The sequence below is a fragment of the Bubalus kerabau genome, chromosome 1 (assembly GCF_029407905.1).
Source record: "Bubalus kerabau isolate K-KA32 ecotype Philippines breed swamp buffalo chromosome 1, PCC_UOA_SB_1v2, whole genome shotgun sequence".
Taxonomy (NCBI): Eukaryota; Metazoa; Chordata; class Mammalia; order Artiodactyla; family Bovidae; genus Bubalus; species Bubalus kerabau.
Window position 1 is genome coordinate 17,985,371 of NC_073624.1, and position 19,565 is coordinate 18,004,935.

At 42.1% G+C, this 19,565-nt stretch overlaps 1 pseudogene; it reads right to left on the minus strand.

The window, feature by feature from the left end:
* Nucleotides 1-5,988: 5,988 nt before the first annotated feature.
* The window catches only part of LOC129644199 (antigen WC1.1-like), a 51,780-nt pseudogene continuing 38,203 nt past the window's right edge, over nucleotides 5,989-19,565 (minus strand).

The following is a 19,565-nucleotide window of genomic DNA, read 5'->3' on the forward strand; positions in this document are numbered from 1 at the left end:
TTTTGCTGAATTTTTTCCCCCTCAACTGAAGAAAATGGCACATTCAAAGCCTATCTCCTTGTGACCATGTTACTGAAAGGTATGTGTGTGGGGTCTGGCTGCTCACTGCTTAAAAGCCAGTATACAGGGCAGGTTGGTGGAAAAGAAAGTTTGCTTTATTTCATATGCCAGCAACTGGCAGGAGCAGCGGCAGCCATCTGTTCAAAGGCCAACGTTCACCCCCATGACAAGCAGGTGGTGAGTTTTATAGACAAAGTGGGAGGGGGATTACATGCAGAAATAGTACAGTCATCTTCAAATTGGTCATGAGTGGTCTGACTAGTGTCATCTTGGTTACTTTCAATTCATTTCAGTCGCTCAGTCGTGTCCAACTCTTTGCTACCCAGTGGACTACAGCACACCAGGCTTCCCTGTCCATCACCAACTCCTGGAACTTGCTCAAACTCATGTCCATTGAGTCAGCGATGCCATCCAAAACATCCATTTGTTGTTTTAGGTACAGTTGATCTTTAGTGCCCAGGTGTACTTGTTCCCATGTCTTTGTGGTCAGTTCTCAGAATTGTGGACACTCAAGTCCTGGATACAGTGTGGTCATCATGTAGTTCACTGCTCCGCCTGGTGTTTTGTGTCTATAAGACAGCTCACAGGACACGGCTCAGAATATCATCTATAACCCTTGAGAAAGAACTAAACATCCTTGACTGTGCCTAATGACTACTTTATTATTATTTAGTCTCCTCTGACTGTTTTCCTTTGTTTCCAAGTTTCTCGCTTCTCCAATTAAACGTATTCTTTGACTAAAGTTTTCCACGGGCAAAAGGCAGGCAGAAGACACGGTGAGGGGGGCAAGGATCATAGAGGCTTCTCTGCTTCAACCACAGCCCTAGGGCCCCCTCGGACTTGGAAGGGGCTGGTGCAAGGAGAGGCTCTGAAGAACACGCTTCATTAACTTCATGATTAACCCACCTCTGCTCAGAGCTGATGTAATTACCAACTGCAGAGCTATTGAGTTCTTGTGGGTGGTGATTCTTAAACCACGGCAACCTAAGGTTAGTGCCTCTGGGGCGGCACTCAGAGTTCAAAGCCTGAGTGCTTGCTCAGATTCAAAGTCTATGAACTGAGGTTCTATTGCACATGGAGCTTTGGTGCAGCTGAGTCCTGCCTGCAGACCAGCCTCAGAACACTGGAAAATACAGCAATGTGTTCCTCCTTTAACATCAAAAACTCTGTGAACAGACCTCTTTTCCTTGTCATCGAATGCTTCCCAATCTGGGCATGCTAACCAAGGTGCCTGCAGTCTGCAGGCATTGTCTGAGGCCTTGCCAGGGCCCAGGATTGGAGTGAGGCCTGTGCCTGTTTATAAGCTCTATATTTCCCCTCTCTGTATCTTCACAGATGCTCAGCTAATATTTATTGAATGGCTGAATGGCACTGTACTAAATATTGAAGATAAATTGTCTTAAATATAAAGAAATCTTTCTGAGAACATCATTTAGCTAATATTTTTGTTTTAAAGGCAAATGTTTCTGACAATTATCAAGGCAAATTTTCATTTTCAAAAACAAGCAGCTATCACCAACAAATATGTCACAACGAACACTGCAAATCTCTATCTCTAAGGATACACAAGACAAACCGCAAAGTACCTACATGTGGCTTCTTAATAAGTCTTAATCAAACACAACTGAGGAGACAGGATATTCATATGATTTATCATTGGCAGTAATTTCATTAAAACCACACAGGAATATCACAGGAAGAAAATTTGCGATTAAAAAAGTACAGCTGCACCATCGATATGACATAAGGAAGGAGATGAGGTGCCCAAAGATTTCTTTGGCTTACAATAACAGACAGCTTATTTAGTGTTTCACTTTTCGAAGGAGAGTCCTCTTCGGCTGATCTTGAAAGATGATGTGGAGATCAGGACAACTCAACTGTTCTGCACAACAGTTAGAACTGTGAACTGATAATTTTGGAGAATGTTGCTCTTTGAGTCCCTTCTTGTTACTTTTTGTGAATCTACTGTAGGTTTTTACATTTTTGTTGCCACATGGCTCACATAAAACATCTTAGAGGGACAACAGTAAATACTATACTGATAACAAATTAATTCCAATGACATGCAAAATCTCTACCTTTTTATCCCCTTCTACGAATTTTGTTTTAGATGTCACAATTTACCTCTCCGTATATTGTATATCCACTAACAAAATATTTTTCTCTATAGCTATTTTAATACTTTCTTTAGACTAAAGCTAACTGATTAGCACACTACCATATTACAGTGTCAGAGGATGATGAATTGGATTCAGTATTTACATTTACAAGTCTGTTGCATATTTTCACTTCTTTCATATAAAAATTAGCATCCTTCATTTAGTTTGAGGAACTCCCCTCAGCAATCTTGTAAGACAAGCCTAATGTTGGTGATCCCCTCAACTGTTGTTCATTTGGGAAAGTCTTTATATTGTCTTCATTTATGAAAAACAACCTTCCTGAGAAAAGTATTCTTGGGTGGTAGGCTTTTTTTTTTTCCATAAGTTTGAATATATTATCTTCTCTCTCCTGGACAGTCAGGATTCTACTAAAAAGTCCACTGACATTTTTAAGGGAATTTCTTTTTTGTGAGCATTTACTTTTCTCTTGCTGCTTATAAAATTCTCTCTTTTTCTTGATTACAAGCAATGTGTCTTGGGGATGATCATTTTGAATGAACTCTGAGGAGTAACCTATTAGCTACATGAACTTGGATGTCTAAACCTCATCAGATTTGTGACTTATCTGGTATTATTTCTTTAAGTACAATCTGTGTCCCTCTCTCCCTCTCTTCTCCTTCTGGGACTCTAATAATGTGCAGGTTGTTTCTGTGAATGTTACCCTAGAGTTCACACAGGTTCTTTCACACTTTTTCATTCCTCTTTTCCTTTGTTCCCTGGCCGGGTAATCTCAATGGTCCTGCCTTCTAAGTTACAGAGTCTTCTGCTATTGTTGATGCTCTAGGTAGCATTTTTCATTTTGTTGCATTCCATTCATTGTAGTCTTAAGCAACTGATCCAACCAGTCCATCCTAAAGGAAATCAGTCCTGAATATTCATTGGAAGGACTGATGCTGAAGCTGAAACGCCAATATTTTGACAACCTGATGTGAAGAACTGACTCATTAGGGAAGACCATAATGCTGGGAAAGATTGAGGGCAGGAGGAGAAGGGAACGACAGGGGATGAAACAGTTGGATGATGGCATCACAGACTCAATGGACATGAGTTTGGGCAAGCTCTAGGAGTTGGTGATGGACAGGGAAGCCTGGTGTGCTGCGGTCCATGGGGTCATAAAGAGTCAGACACGACTGAACCACTGAACTGAACTGAATCTTAAGCAGCTGAATCTCTGTTTGGTTCATTTTTCTGTTTTGTTTCTTCTGTTATTCTCTTTGCCTCACTCAAAGTTTGAGGGATCTCAGTTCCCCTACTGGGACTGAATACAAAAACAGCAGCAAATGCATTGAATCCTAACCACTAAACCATCAGCAAACTCCCTGTTTACTTCCCTTTTTATGATTTCTATCTCTGTTAAAAACTCTGAATTTATTCTGTGAAGTAACACCCTAGCTCAACAATTACTGAGCCCTAGCTCAATAATTACTGAGCCTGAGCTCTAGGACCCGCAAATCACAAAAGGAGGCGATGCTGAAACCCCTGAAGCCTGGGTGCCTAGAACCTGTTCACAATAAGAGAAGCCCGTGCATAGAGAAACCTGCTGCCCACAAAGAAGAGTAGTGCCTGCTTGCTGCATTTGGAGAAAGCCCATGTGCAGCAACAAAGACTCATGCAACCAAAAATTGAAAACAATAATAATGATGATGAGAATTTTTTTTTTAATCTTATTTTCTTCATATATAGTCTTCCAGAATTTCATTGTTTATCTGTGTTTTCTTGGAGTTCACTGAGCTTCTTCGTGTGTGTGCCTTATTTCATCATATGTCATCTATTTCATCACTTCCCAAGTGAATAGCCATGTGAGCTGCCCTGGAAGAAGCCCTGGGCTTCTTCCCATCCCCAAGCATAGCCTAGAACTATGAAGACCGCAAGCGTGAGTGTAGGTTGGAGCCCTAGAAACCATCCAGAGTCATCAACCAAGTAACTGGGTGGGTCCAGCTCACAACCAGGCCAGCACTCTCAGGTTTTATATTAGTTCAGCAGCTTCTCCACATGTCCACAATGGAATTGGCTGGGGGTGTGGGTGGAGAGAGGGGGTGTTGCGGGAGTAGTGCTGTGTAAACATAATCTTTACTTTGTCACTTCTTCATGCCAGCTCTCTCTATACTGAGGAGTAACGGCAGGATCACAATTATATTTTCAGTTCAGTTCAGTTCAGTCACTCACTCGTGTCCCACTCTTTGTGACCCCATGAATCACAGCACGCCAGGCCTCCCTGTCCATCATCAACTCCCGGAGTTCACCCAAACTCATGTCCATGCAGTCGGTGATGTCATCAAGCCATCTCATCCTCTCTTGTCCCCTTCTCCTCCTGCCCCCAATCATTCCCAGCATCAGGGACTTTTCCAATGAGTCAACTCTTCACATGAAGTGGCCAAAATATTGGAGTTTCAGCTTCAGCATCAGTCCTTCCAATGAACACCCAGGACTGATCTCTTTTAGGATGGACTAGTTGAATCTCCTTGCAGTCCAAGGGACTCTCAAGAGTCTTCTCCAACACCACACTTCAAAAGCATCAATTCTTCAGCACTCAGCTTTCTTCACAGTCCAACTCTCACATCCATACGTGACCATTGGAAAAACCATAGCCTTGAATAGACGGACCTTTTTGGCAAAGTAATATCTCTGCTTTTGAATATGCTATCTAGGTTGGTCATAACCTTCCTTCCAAGGAGTAAGCATCTTTTAATTTCATGGCTGCAATCACCATCTGCAGTGATTTTGGAGCCAAAAAAAAAAAAAATAAAGTCTGACACTGTTTAGGCAATCTTGAAACATCTGAAAAACAGATGTTTTCAAAGAATCCCCTTTGTCTGAAATTCTTCCTCTAAGAGATCAGTCATGTCACATGCCTCCATCCATATCTCTGAAATATAAATAGCCAAATGTTCCTGATCTTTCTATATACATCCATTCTTCTGGATCCCCTCAGCCTAAGTCTCCACTTTTTTGCCCTCTTGTCCCATCTGAATACAGGGTGTGGGTTAGCACCAATTTGCCTTCCATCAACCTGAAGACATATATGAATTGATATAATTCACTTAGAAGGAGAGATCCTTGAAGAGAGAAGAAATAGCAGCATCCTAAACAAATAGTATGAAGATATGGAGAAGAAAGAATGGATTTATAAGGATTGGATAATCAAACAGACATGGGATATGAGCAAAGAGGTGTCTGTATCCACTAAAGGAATAAATGAGAGATGAAAAAGGAAGAGGTAGTTATGTTCAGTTAGATTTTCAATTGGCCTGTGAATATTGAGGCAGGATAAGGAAAGCTGTGTCCATTCTCTTCCACCAGCCAACCTTCCACTTTGAAACTCACACCCAATCTGGTGTCCAAGAACAAGTTACAAACTGGTGATGTGACATCTCAGAGGTGTTTAGAACTGTTTTGTTTTGTTTTGTTTTTCCCTATGAGTTCATCTTGTTAGGAAGGAGTGTGAGAATGTAGACCAAGTTTGCATCCTTTTCTAAATAAGAGTGACCTGGAGCACTTGTGAGCATGCTGTCTTTAGCCTCTAAGACAGGTGAGAAAGCAGGTCAGCTCACTGACTTGCATTTCCTTTGAGAAAGATGGCATTTGAGGACCAATCCTCTAAAAGCGTTTGACATGGAGCTTGCTAAGTTAACAGCACAGCAAAAAGTTAATTTATTCAGAATATTTCGTTTTGAGCAATTTTCATATGGCACAATTACAGGTCACCACTACTCTGTTGAAATACAGGCAATTAGAATATCTGAGGATTCATCTCATATTTAATACAGCATCACGAGAAAGTCACTGGGGATGTTCCCAGGGCACTGAGTTCAACATCATCGTACCCAGCATCCTCTTTCTTCCCCTGGAACAGCCAGAGGCTCTCTTCTCCTTGCCCAGGATCAGCTGCCTCTCTGGAGAAGTTCAGATAAGAGCCTGAAGTAGAAAAGAGAAGTTTGATTAGAACTGAGACACGAGGATGGGACAGAACCCTGCGGTGGAAGGGAGTCAAGCAAGTGCTTATGACAAGGCATCCCTGGGACCCAGGTGTGGGGAGGGAGGCTCAGGCTATTTCACATGAGTTCCAGTGAGGATGGATCCCAGCTGTCCTCTCAGATCCAGTTCATGTGGTCTCCTGGGCCTCAGTGTTGGGGAAATCCTACATCACAGGAGACCTGTGCTCAGGAGCTCTGGGAGAACTGCTTCCAGGCAACACAATACCAAGGAGATGCCCAGCAATGGTAAGAATCATAAAAAGGAATTTAAATGTTCTCCTTTCACAGGTGATAGATGCACATTCACAATAAGAGGGAGACTGGAAACAGGAAAAATCAGAATTCCTCACTCACAACCCAAGTCTGCTCTTAGTTGACTTCACTCCTGTCCCCAAATGTCCACAAATAGTATCACAGGTGCACCCACAGATATCTCCTCCCCAGAAACCACACAGGCCCTCAGATGGAGAAATACTCTTTTCTAGAGAATCTAGACAGTAGCTGTCTTCTCGCAGCTACTGAAATATCAGTTTATTGTGATACACAGTCAAAGGCTTTGGCATAGTTAATAAAGCAGAAATAGATGTTTCTCTGGAACTCTCTTGCTTTTTTGATGATCCAGCGAATTTTGGCAATTTGATCTCTGGTTCCTCTGCCTTTTCTAAGTCCAATTTGAACATCTATAATTTCACAGTTCACGTCCTGTTGAAGCCTGGCTTGGAGAATTTTGAGCATTACTTTCCTAGCATGTGAGATGAGTGCAATTGTGTGGTAGTTTGAACACTCTTTGGCATTGCCTTTCTTTGGGATTGGAATGAAAAACCGACATTTTCCAGTCCTGTGGCCACTGCTAAGTTTTCCAAATTTGCTTTCATATTGAGTGCAGCACTCTCACAGCATCATCTTTTAGGATTTGAAAGAACTCAACTGGTATTCCATCACCTCACTAGCTTTGTTCATAGTGATGCTTCCTAAGGCCCATTTGACTTCACATTCCAGGATATTTGGCTCTAGGTGAGTGACACACCATCGTGATTATCTGGGTCATGAAGATTTTTTTGTATAGTTCTTCTGTGTGGTCTTGCCACCTCTTCTTAATATCTCTGCTACTGTTAGGTCCATAATATTTCTGTCCTTTATTGTACCCATCCTTGCATGAAATATTCCCTTTGTATCTGTAATTGTCTTGACCAGATCTCTAGTCTTTCCCATTCCATTGTTTTCTTCTGTTTCTTTGCATTGATCAGTGAGGAAGGCTTTCTTATCTCTCCTTGCTATTCTTTGGAATCAAATGGATATATCTTTCCTTTTCTCCTTTGGTTTCACTTGTCGTCTTTTCTCAGCTATTTGTAAGGCCTCCTCAGACAACCATTTTGTCTTTCTGCATTTCTTTTTCTTTGGATGGTCTTGATCCCTGCCTGCTGTACAATGTCACAAACCTCCATCCACAATTCATCAGGCACTCTGCCTATCAGACATAATCCCCTGAATCTATTTGTCACTTCTACTGTATAATCATAAGGAATTTGATTTAGGTCATACCTGAATGGTCTAGTGGGTTTCTCTACTTTCTTCAATTTAAGTCTGAATTTGGCAATAAGGAGTTCATGATCTGAGCCACAGTCAGCTCCCGGTCTTGTTTTTGCTGACAGTACAGAGCATCTCCATCTTTGGCTGCAAAGAATATAATTAATCTGATTGCGGTACTGACCATCTGATGATGTCCATGTGTAGAGTCCTCTCTTGTGTTGTTGGAAGAGGGTGTTTGTTATGACTGGTGCATTCTCTTGGCAAAACTCTATTAGCCTTTGCCTTGCCTCATTTTGTACTCCAAGGCCAAATTTGGCTGTTACTCCAGGTATCTCTTGACTTCCTACTTTTGCATTCTAGTCCCTTATAATCAAAAGGACATCTTTTTTAGGTGATAGTTCTAAAAGGTCATGTAGGTCTTCATAGAATGGCAACTTCAGCTTCTTCAGCATTACTGATTCGGCATAGACCTGGATTACTGTGATATTGAATGTTTTGCCTTCATGTATGTGACAGTGAAAAGATATTATTAAAATACTTGTTCCATCTTTGAATTTGGTTTAGTTCAGTTCAGTCAGTCATCATGCCTGACTCTCTGTGACCCCATGGACTGCAGCACACCAGGCTTCCCTGTCTATCACCAACACCCAGAGCTTGCTCAAACTCATATCCATCGAGTCGGTGATGCCATCCAACCATTTCATCCTCTGTCATCTCCTTCTCCTCCTGCCTTCAATCTTTCCCAGCATCAGGGTCTTTTCTAAAGAGTCAGTTCTTCGCATCAGGTGGCCAAGTTATTGGAGCTTCTACTTCGGCTCAGTCCTACCAATGAATATTCAAGATTGAATTCCTTTAAATTGTCTGGGTTGATCTCCTTGCCATCCAAGGGTCTCTGAAGAGTCTTCTCCAACACTACAGTTCAAAAGCATAAATTCTTCAGCACTTAGCTTTCTTTTACTGCTGCTACTGCTAAGTCACTTCAGTCATGTCCGACTCTGTGTGACCCCATAGACGGCAGACCACCAGGCTCCCCAGTCCCTGGGATTCTCCAGGCAAAAACACTGGAGTGGGTTGCCATTTCCTTCTCCAATGCATCAAAGTGAAAAGTGAAAGTAAAATCGCTAAGTCTGGTCTGACTCTTAGCGACCCCATGGACTGCAGCCTACCAGTCTCCTCCATCCATGGGATTTTCCAGGCAAGAGTACTGGAGTGGGGTATGCTCAATTAATCGATAAGTTTCTCTTTCAGCCATGACACAATGCTTGTGGGATCTTAGTTCCTTGACCATGGTTGAACCTAGCCCCTAGCAGTAAAAGTGCAGAATCCGAACCTCTGGACCACCAGGAAATTCTGTAATCTATAAATCTTCATGCAAGTATATCACAAAGTGATAAGTTTATGTCACATTATGGAGACATAAATGCCAAAAGCAGAGTGACTCCTCACTCCTTGCAAGGAGTCTGACAGCATTAAATATGGCATATGGTCAAGATGATGCTACCAAATATATGAGATTACCTATATTTTGGATCTCTAGGGAGGCTGGGCATTGAGGAGCACAAATTCACTCTTTTCAGATAGAAAGATTGCAGGAGATCAACTGACCCCACTCACCTGTCTGAGAGGACCTCACCCCATTCTCCTTCTCTGGGGACACTTCCTCCTCATTCCCCTGAGAGGCAGGAGGAGTTCCAGGCACTGGTACTTCTTCAGCATCATCGTAATTTTCATCAGGGACATCAGTCCTCTGATCTGGGGGTTCCAAGAGCAGACAAGGGAGTGGATGAAACCACAGTAAGTGGGTTGGTCTGGGGAATACCTAAGATACCTTCTGACCCAGAGTTTCCGAGTTTCTGAATAGAGGCACCAGTCACTCCTTGTTTCAAAAGACTTTTTTCTCTAAGACCATGTTTCATTTTGATGTGTCCATAAGCCAAAACATGATTTTACATATCTCAATATTTTCTGGTGGAAACTACATATCTCAAAGCAACTCTTCCAACACTGAGCATTGCTAAAGTACTTTGAAAAATTGTGCTTTACAGATGTTATTTTTTTTAAAACGTTGCATGCCTGTGGTGATTCTGGACACAGAGAGACCAGCCCTGACATGAGACATCACAGAACAGCCAGAGAAGGAGAAGGACGAACCCTATCTGGACACAAGGGATGCCTCTGGTCCGTCAAAGGAAAACCATTCCCCTTAAATCTCCTCTCTATGAGGGAAACTCTCCTCCCCAGAGCCCAGCCGAGGCAGGTCCACCTCTATTTCCTGGAGCGGATCTGTAGTCACTGTTGTCCTCACCATCCCTGGTGTAATACGGCAGTTTAGTCAGTGAGAAATCTGACGGGAAGCCTCATGTGGAGACAAACATCACAGAACACACAGAATTTTTCCTCCCCACACCCACGGGACCTGAGTTAAGGCTGAGAAGGGACAGGCCTGGCTTCTGCAGTGTAGACAGAGGCTGGGAGGTCACGGGGCTCTGAGAGGCCATTCTGCCTCTTTGGAGGAGCCGTCTCTGTGAGCCTGGGGCACACATGGGGTCTGCAGATGCTGAGAAGATGTGCATAGCCAGTGGGTGGTGACAACCAGAGATCCCAGGAGGGCAGACAGAGACACTCAGCTGGGCGGCCCAGACCTTCCTTCTGGGTCAGAAGGTAATCGAGCTCCTCATACACAGCTTCAGCAAGAGCATCTTCATAGCTGGATAAGGCTGAGAGATCCTCCATCAGGTCAGAGAAGCTTCCCCAGATACCCCGATCCAGCCAGCCCACCTTCATCTCCCTGGTGCTCACATGGGGGCTGTCAGGACCTCAGCATCGTCTCCTACCCCATGCACCATGTCAGCACCTTCTCCCCTCGTCTGACCCTGATTACAGCTCAGCGCCAACTCTGTCTGGTCTCACAGGAGAGGCCATGACTTATGAGAGTTCACACCCCAGTCCTAAGAACCTCTGTCTACTCAGCCCTTACAGCTCAGCAAGGAGTACATGGAGTCTGCAACTCAGAACAGTACCTGGCCCAGGTTCCCGTCTTCATACCTGCCCCATCTCCTGCCTCCACACACTCTCCCTGGTCCCCAGTTCCCCCTGCAGTTCACCTTTGTGCTCTGCTCTCCATCTGAGCAGTTGAGTCATCAGGATGATGAGGACCAGGAACAGTAGGGCCCCCAGGATAAGACAGAGGATCCCAGGCAGGGAGAAGACACCAGGGGGAAAATTTGAGGTTGTTCTGGTCCCTAAGGAGAACAGGAAAAAGGGCTGGAGACAGTCTTGGGCACAGAGAAATATCTGTGTCAGCATGTTCAGGAGCTCCGGACAATGGTGTCTCAGCCTCAGACAGTGTCAGAGTTCCCTTGGGTCTCGTCCTGAGAGAAGTCAACTCCACCCTGGCCAGTGTGGCCCCGAGGCAGAGATGGGGATTGTCAGGGAGCTGCCTTGCCGAGACAGCCTCTGAAGATGCAGCTCATCCCCTCTCCTTGGGCTTCAGGAGACAGAGCATCAAACAGTCCAGGGACCTGCACCTCTCTGATGAGGAGCAACACTCAAGGGCAGGTGGGAGATCCTTAGATTCTACAACATGGAAACCAGACTTCCTTGGACCCCAGGCATGAGATTATTTGACCCTGGACATCAAGGCAGGGGATTTCCCCCGTATAATGCCCTGGCTCCTCCCCAACAGCAACGGCTCCTCAGACTCTTTCCTCTTCTGAGTTGTCAGAGAGCCCACAGAATAGGTCCCCAGTATTTGAGTATTCTCTCCTGCCTGTGGATGGATCACAGTACCTGCTGTAGTCGTGGGCACTGTTGTCCTTACACCTAAAGAGAAAAACAGTAGTGTGGGGAAGAAGAATGGCCAGAACACAGGGCAAACCTTTTCTTTTCTGAGCCTGAAATCACCCCTCAGTCTGCACAACATCAGTGTCCAGTCCTCCCAGCTCCCTCATCCTAGATCAGAGCCCCAGCACCTGGGATGTCTGAACACACACTCCCCACCATGCCCAGACCACCCCAGTGCCTCTGCACTGCCCCAGCTCACCCAGGGTGGACCCCAAGCCCCTCACTCACCAGAGCACCTCACACCAGCATCTTCCTCATGCTTGCAGTCGCTCTGCCCCCAGGGCTCTGCAGCACAGTCCCACAGGGAAGACTCCCGGCCCCCACACCGCACCTCGTCCAGCCAGATGCTCCCATTTCCAGGGCCAAATGCTGCAGACCGCACGGCTTCCAGGGCCTGGCCACAGCCCAGCTGCTGACACACCACCTCGGCCTCTGCCAGGCTCCAGGAGTCATCGCACACGGTGCCCCAGGTTCCGCTGTGCCAGACCTCCACCCACCCTGAGCACTTGCTGTCTCCTCCCCTGAGCCGGAGCTTCTCTCTGTCTGAAAAGGCAGCAGCCCTTCCTGTGACTGCCCTGGTGGGAGGAAGGAGCCCCTGGGAGCCACAGGGGAGGGAGCAGGCTGACGTACCTGTGCAGAGGGCAGCAGTTGGACAGCTCTTGGGTCTTCTTCCTGCACACAATGGGGAAACAGTGGGTCAGGGACAGCTGGGGGTGTTCCTGTCCCCACATAAGATTATCTAAGATCCATGGCTCAGTGCAAATGACATGTGAAAACACAGGCTCATTATCTCCTGGGCTGAAACATTCACTGCATCTGATCACCAGCTGAAATTACTTTAAATATTTACTTGTTTATCAGTCTTCACACCCCACAGCAAATATAAACACAGACATCTACGAATGTACACACACCCCTCTGAATGAAAGTTCCATTAGAAGAAGGACCTTGTGTATCTTATATGTGCCATGTTTCTGCTATTAGGACAGTGCCTGCACATTGTATGCACTCATTCAACAAATATCTATGGAAAACCATTTCGAAATACCTAGATAGGGGCTTGATAAATATTTATTAAATGAATGAATAGACAAATACAATTCAGTGAAATAAAATTTCTTTTTATAAATTCATACTAATCAGTGAAATAGTAAACCAAATATAAATGAATGGTAACAGTCTATGATAATAGTTCATATTAAAAATAATCAGTCCAGAAGCACAGAGTCAATTTATATTCAAAATCTCATGTACACAATTTTAATGGAAAATTACTAGATAAATTATAAACTACTCTTACCTATTATTCAGTGTGACAATTAGGCAAGTGAAGACTACTGTTGTAAAAGGAAACTCTCTCTTCTAAATTTATTTTTAATTGGAAGAAATTGCTCCACAATGTAGTGTTGGTTATGTGTGTGTGTGTGTTAGTCGCTCAGTCTTGTCCAACTCTTTGTGACCTATGGACTGCAGCCCACCAGGCTCCTCTGTCCATAGGATTTTCCAAACAAACATGGTGGAGTGGATTGCTATTCACTTCTCCACTGGATCCTCCCTACCCAGGGATCAAACCCAGGTCTCCCACACTGCAGGCAGTTTCTTTGTTGTCTGAGCCACCAGAAAAGCCCATAGTGTTGGTTAGGAATCTCTTAAAAGGAAGTATACAGGAAAGACTTAGTAGAATTCTGAGAAGATATATGGACACATATATGTACACACTGAGTAAGCCAGAAATTTTTGCAATGGTTAAAAAAAGCCTACTGAGAACAATTTGTATTGAGAAGATGCAGAAATAATAAACAAAAGACTGAAAATACATATAAAAGAATTGAAGCTGAGAGAAATATAAATTCAAAAAAACAGAAGGGTAAATAGTACCTGTCATAAAGTATCAATATTTATATATTCTTTCCAGATCATCCTATCAAAACTCCTACCCATTCTATGCAGAGAATCTCTGAGAAAACAATGGCAGGACCTCTGTGAGTGGGTTGCTCATTTTCATGGTCAAAGATTTTACCACCTCTCAATTCACAGGGTATAATTGTAGGAAAAATATCATCAATAAAAGGTCTCACAGTTTAATGCCTCTTTGGCCTTCAAATGAAAAAGACAAAGAGATGAGCAAAGAGAGGCAAGGAAGGGAGTGAGCTTCTGCTTTTGAAGTATGTGATCCCACATTCTCTTAGCTATGGATTTCAGGCAACATCCAGCATACCATTCAAGGTGTACCTGAAGGGGGTGTGTGTGTTTGTGTATGTGGAGGGGGAGGGAAGGAGAAAGAGAAACAGAGAGAGAAATGTTGAAGGAATAAGGTGCTATGGTTTGACTATTTGTCGCCCTCCCCAACATATATTTATTTCATTCAAAATTTATTGCTGAAATCTCAATTCCCAATGTAACAGTATTTAGTGGTGGAGCCTTCTCGAACTCTTCCAAAAACAGAAGAAAAGATCACTTCCAAATTCATTTTATGAAGCCAACATCAGTCTGATACCAAAGCCAGATAAGGACACCATGAGAAAAGAAAATTATGGGCTAATACTCTGATAAGTACAGGTGCAAAAATCATCAACAAAATATTACAAAACTGAATTTGACGATACACTAAAAGAATCATACACCATGATCAAGTGATATTTGTTCCAAGGATACAAGGATAGTTCAACATTCACAAATTAATCAATGTGATACACCAAATAAACAAAATGAAGATAAAAAGAAGGGAAAGAGACACCTGTACCCCAATGTTCATCGCAGCACTCTTTATAATAGCCAGGACATGGAAGCAACCTAGATGTCCATCAGCAGATGAATGGATAAGAAAGCAGTGGTACATATACACAATGGAGTATTACTCAGCCATTAAAAAGAATACATTTGAATCAGTTCTAATGAGGTGGATGAAACTGGAGCCTATTATACAGAGTGAAGTAAGCCAGAAAGAAAAACACCAATACAGTATACTAACGCATATATATGGAATTTAGAAAGATGGTAACAATAACCCTGTGTACGAGACAGCAAAAGAGACACTGATGTATAGAACAGTCTTATGGACTCTGCGGGAGAGGGAGAGGGTGGGAAGATTTGGGAGAATGGCATTGAAACATGTAAAATACCATGTATGAAACGAGTTGCCAGTCCAGGTTCGATGCAAGATACTGGATGCTTGGGGCTAGTGCACTGGGATGACCCAGAGGGATGGTATGCGGAGGGAGGAGGGAGGAGGGTTCAGGATGGGGAACACATGTATACCTGTGGCAGATTCATTTTGATATTTGGCAAAACTAATACAATTTTGTAAAGTTTAAAAATAAAATAAAATTAAAAAAAGAAAAAAACAAACAAAAAAAATCATACCCTAAAGGATGCAGAAAAAGTGTTTGACAAATTCAACATCCACTTACAGTAAAAACTCTTTTACAAAGTAGGTATAGAAGGATTGCATCTCAACATAATTAAGGCCATATGAAAAGTACACAGCTAACATACTTGACTGTAAAAAACTAAAAGCTTTTCCTCTGAAATTAGACACAAGACAAAAATGTCTACTCTCACCATTTTTATTCAGCTTAGTTTTGGTAGTCCTATCCAGATCCATCAGGCAATAAAAAGAAAATCAAGATATCCAAATCTGAAAGGAGGAGACAAAACTGACACTATTTGCACATTGAAAAGTGAAAGTGTTAGTCACTCAGTCGTGTCTGACTCTTCACAACCCCAAGGACTGCAGCCTGCCAGGCTCCTCTGTCCACTGGGATTCTCCAGGCAAGAATCCTGGAGTGGGTTGCCATTCCCTCCTCCAGGGGATCTTCCTGAGCCAGGGACTGAACCCAGGTCTCTTGCATTGCAGACAGATTCTTTACCATCAGAGTCATGAGGAAAGAAACCCCCTTACATGATATTATATGTAGAAAACACTAAAGACTTCACCAAAAATATGAGAACTAATACACTCAGTAAAGTTGTAGAAGAAAAATCTGTATACAAAAATCATATGCATTTCTTTTTTTTTTCCATTTTTCTTTTTTTAAATTTTATTTTATTTAACTTTACAATACTGTATTGGTTTTGCCATATATCAAAATGAATCATATGCATTTCTTTATACTAACAACAAACTGCTATAAAAGAAACTGAGAAAACAATTCTACTTACATTTGCATGAAAATGAATAAAATGTCTAGGAATAAATTTAACCAAGGAGGTGAAAGACCTGCACACTGAAAAATAAACACATTGATGAAAGATACTGCAGATGACACAAATAAAGGGAAAGATATTCTGTGCTCATGGATTGGAAGATCTAATATTATTAATATGGCCATACTGCCCAAAGCATCTACAGATTCACTGCAATCCTTATCAAAATTCCAATGGAAATTTTCACAGATACAGAAGAAACAATCCTAAAATTTGCATGGAACCACAAAAGACGCTCAATACCAAAGCAATCTTGACAAAGAATAACAAAGCTAGAGGTGTCGTGCTTCTTGATTTCAAACTATATTACAAAGCTATATTAATAAAAACAGTATGTTGTTGGTATAAAAATGAACACAGAGATCAATGGAACAAAATAGAGAGTCCATAAATAAACCCGCATTTCTATGGTCAATTAATTTTTGACAAAGAAGCCAAGAATATACTGTGGGAAAAGGAGAGTTTTTTCAGTAAATGGCATTGGGAAACCTGGACAGCCACATGCAAAAAATGAAACTGGACCACTATCTTACACCATTCACAAAAATTAACTCAAAATAGATTAAAGACTTGATCACAAGTCCTGACGCCATAAAATTTCTACAGGAAAAAAAACAGAAAATAAAATCCTTAACGCCAGTCTTTGTGATGATTTTTTGGATCTGACACGAAAAGCAAAGGGAACAAGAGTAAAAACAAGCAGTTGTGATGACATAAGGCTAAAAATCTTCTGCCCAATTAAGGAAACCATCAATAAAGTGAAAAAGCAACCTATGGAATTGGAGAAAATATTTGCATATTATATCTCTGGTAAGGATTATTATCCAAAATACACAAGGAACTCATACAACTCAGTAGCAAAAAACAAACAGTCTGATTTTTTTTAAATGGGCAGAGAACCTGAATAGACATTTTTTTAAAGAATACATACAACTTGCCAATAGGTACATGAAAACATGCTCAACACTATTAATCATCAGAAAATACAAATCAAAACCACAATGAGAAGACCTCATATCCTCTAGAAAGGCTTTTATCAAGAAGAAGAAATAACAGGAGTTGAGGAGAATGTGAAGAGACAGGAAAGCTTTTGCACAGTTAGAGGGAATGTAAGTTGATGCAGCCCCTATGGAAACAGTATTGAGGTGCATCAAAAATTAAAAATAGAACTGCCATATGATTTAGCAATTTCACTTTGAGGTATTTATCTGAGGAAAACAAAAACACTAACTTGAAAACCCAATGTTCACTGCAGCAACATATGTTCAGTTGCTAGGTTGTGTCTGACTCTTTGCAACCCCATGGACTGCAGCATGCCAGGCTCCTCTGTCCTTCACTAACTCCCAAAGTTTGCTTAAATTCATGTCCACTGAACTGGTGATGCTATCTAACTACCTCATCCTCTGTGGCCCCCTTCTTCTTTTGCCTTCAGTCTTTCCCAGCATCAGGGTCTTTTCCAATGAGTCAGCTCTTCTCATCACGTGGCCAAAGTATTGGAGCTTCAGCTTCAGCATCAGTCCTTCCAATGACTATTCAGGGTTGATTTCCTTTAGGATTGATTGGTTTTATCTCCTTGCTGCCCAAAGGACTCTCAATTCAATTGCAGCATCCAAGTACCACAATTCAAAAGAATCAACACTTTTTAGCTTCTTCTATAGCCCGGCTCTCATGTCCAGACTTGACTACTGGAAAAAAATATAGCTTTGACAATATGGACCTTTGTCAGCAGAGCGATGTCTCTGCTTTTTAATACTCTGTCTAGGTTTGTCACAGAGGAGCAAGCCTCTTTTAATCTCATGGCTGCAGTCACCATCAGCAGTGATTTGGGAGTCCAAGAAAAGAAAATCTGTCACTGTTTACACTTTTTCCCCTTTTATTTGCCATGAAGTGCTGACGATCTTAGGTTTTAGAATGTTGAGCTGTAAACCAGCTTTTTCACTCTCCTCTTTCACTCTCAATGAGAGGCTCTTTAGTTCCTCTTTGCTTTCTGCCATTAGAGTGGTATCATCTGCATATCTGAGGTTGTTGATATTTCTCACAGCAATCTCGATTCCGGCTTGTGATTCATCCAGCCTGGCATTTCCTATGATGTTCTCTGCATATAAGTTAAATAAACAGGGTGACAATATACAGCCTTGATGAACTCTTTTCCTAATTTGGAACCAGTCGGTTGTTTCATGTCCAGTTCCAACTGCTGCTTTTTGATCTGCATACAGGTTTCTCAGGAGGCAGGTAAGGTGCTCTGGTATTCTCATCTCTTTAAGAATTTTCCACAGTTCATTGTGATCCACATGGTCAAAGGCTTTATGTAGTCAATGAAGCAGATGTTTTTCTGGAATTCTCTGGCTTACTCCATGATCCAACAAATGTTGGCAATTTGATCTCTGGTTTCTCTGCCTTTTCTAAAGCCAGTTTGTACATCTCGGAAGTTCTCAGTTCACTTACTGCTGAAGCCTAGCTTGAAAGACTTTGAGTATAACCTTGCTAGCATGTGAAATGAGCACAATTGTGAGGTAGTTGACCATTCATTGGCATTGTCCTTCTTTGAGATTGAAATGGAAACTGACCTTCTCCAGTCCTGTGGCCACTGATGAATCTTCCAAATTTGCTGACGTATTGACTGCAGCACTTTAACAGTATTACCTTTTAGTATTTTATAGCAATATATGTGAGTCAAACAATGTAAGTCTTCACTGATGAATGGATAAAGAAAATGTAATATAGACTTATATCCACCCATAAAAAAGAAGAAAATCTTGCCAGTTTCAACAACATGGATGGACCTCGAGGGCATTATGCTAAGTGAAACAAATCAGACAGAGAAAGAAAAATACCATATAATCTCATTTATATGTGTCATATTAAAACAAAAATCAAGTTCAGAGATGCTGAGTAGTTGGTGGCTGCCAGAGGTGGGGGATTTGGTGTGGGCAAAGGTAATCAAAAGGTATAAATTTGAATTATAAAATTAATGGGTGAAGAGATATAACATACAGCACGGTGAATACTGTATTGTCTATTTGAAGGAGGGCAAGAAAATACATCTTAAACATTCTCATCATGTAAGAAAAATTTTTAACTATATATATGGATCTACATATATGGATCCATATATAGAGATATAACTAGACTTACTGTAGTGATCATTTATCAATACACACAAATATATAAGCATTATGTTGTACACAGCAAAAAATATAATGTTGTATCAATTATATCAATTAAAAATTTTCATAAAGCAAGTTTGGAACATGTAGATTAAATTAGCTCCATCCAAACTTCATTTTATAAACTCAATTTAAACCCATCACTTAGATTTTAATATATCAAATCTCACTAACAACATCCTACAGGGTTGGGAAAGACACAGAAACAGACATAAGTCACCTTCACACGAGATGTAGGCTTCCTCCTTTGGAGAGCATGAACTGTATTTCCATGGGCCAGAAGGACACTGCCAGAGAGAGGTATCAGTTTTCCGACACTGAATTAAATCTACCCACCGGGGTCTAGAACCTTCCCTGAGACCAACAGAGGTGTTGAGACTTCCACTGTCCCCACAGCCAAGCTGTCTGCAGATGGTGGACACGGTGACATCATCCATGGGGCTGCGGCAGACACTGCCCCAGGTCCTGTTGTAGAAAACTTCCAGCCACCCAGCACACTGCTGGTCCTCGCTGACCATCCTGAGGGCCAGGAACTCTAAGATTGAAAGAGAGGAGACAGGACACAGTGAGCACTCCATTCAGTGCTCTGGGTTTTCCTCTCTCCCCAAAATTGTGAACATTCATCT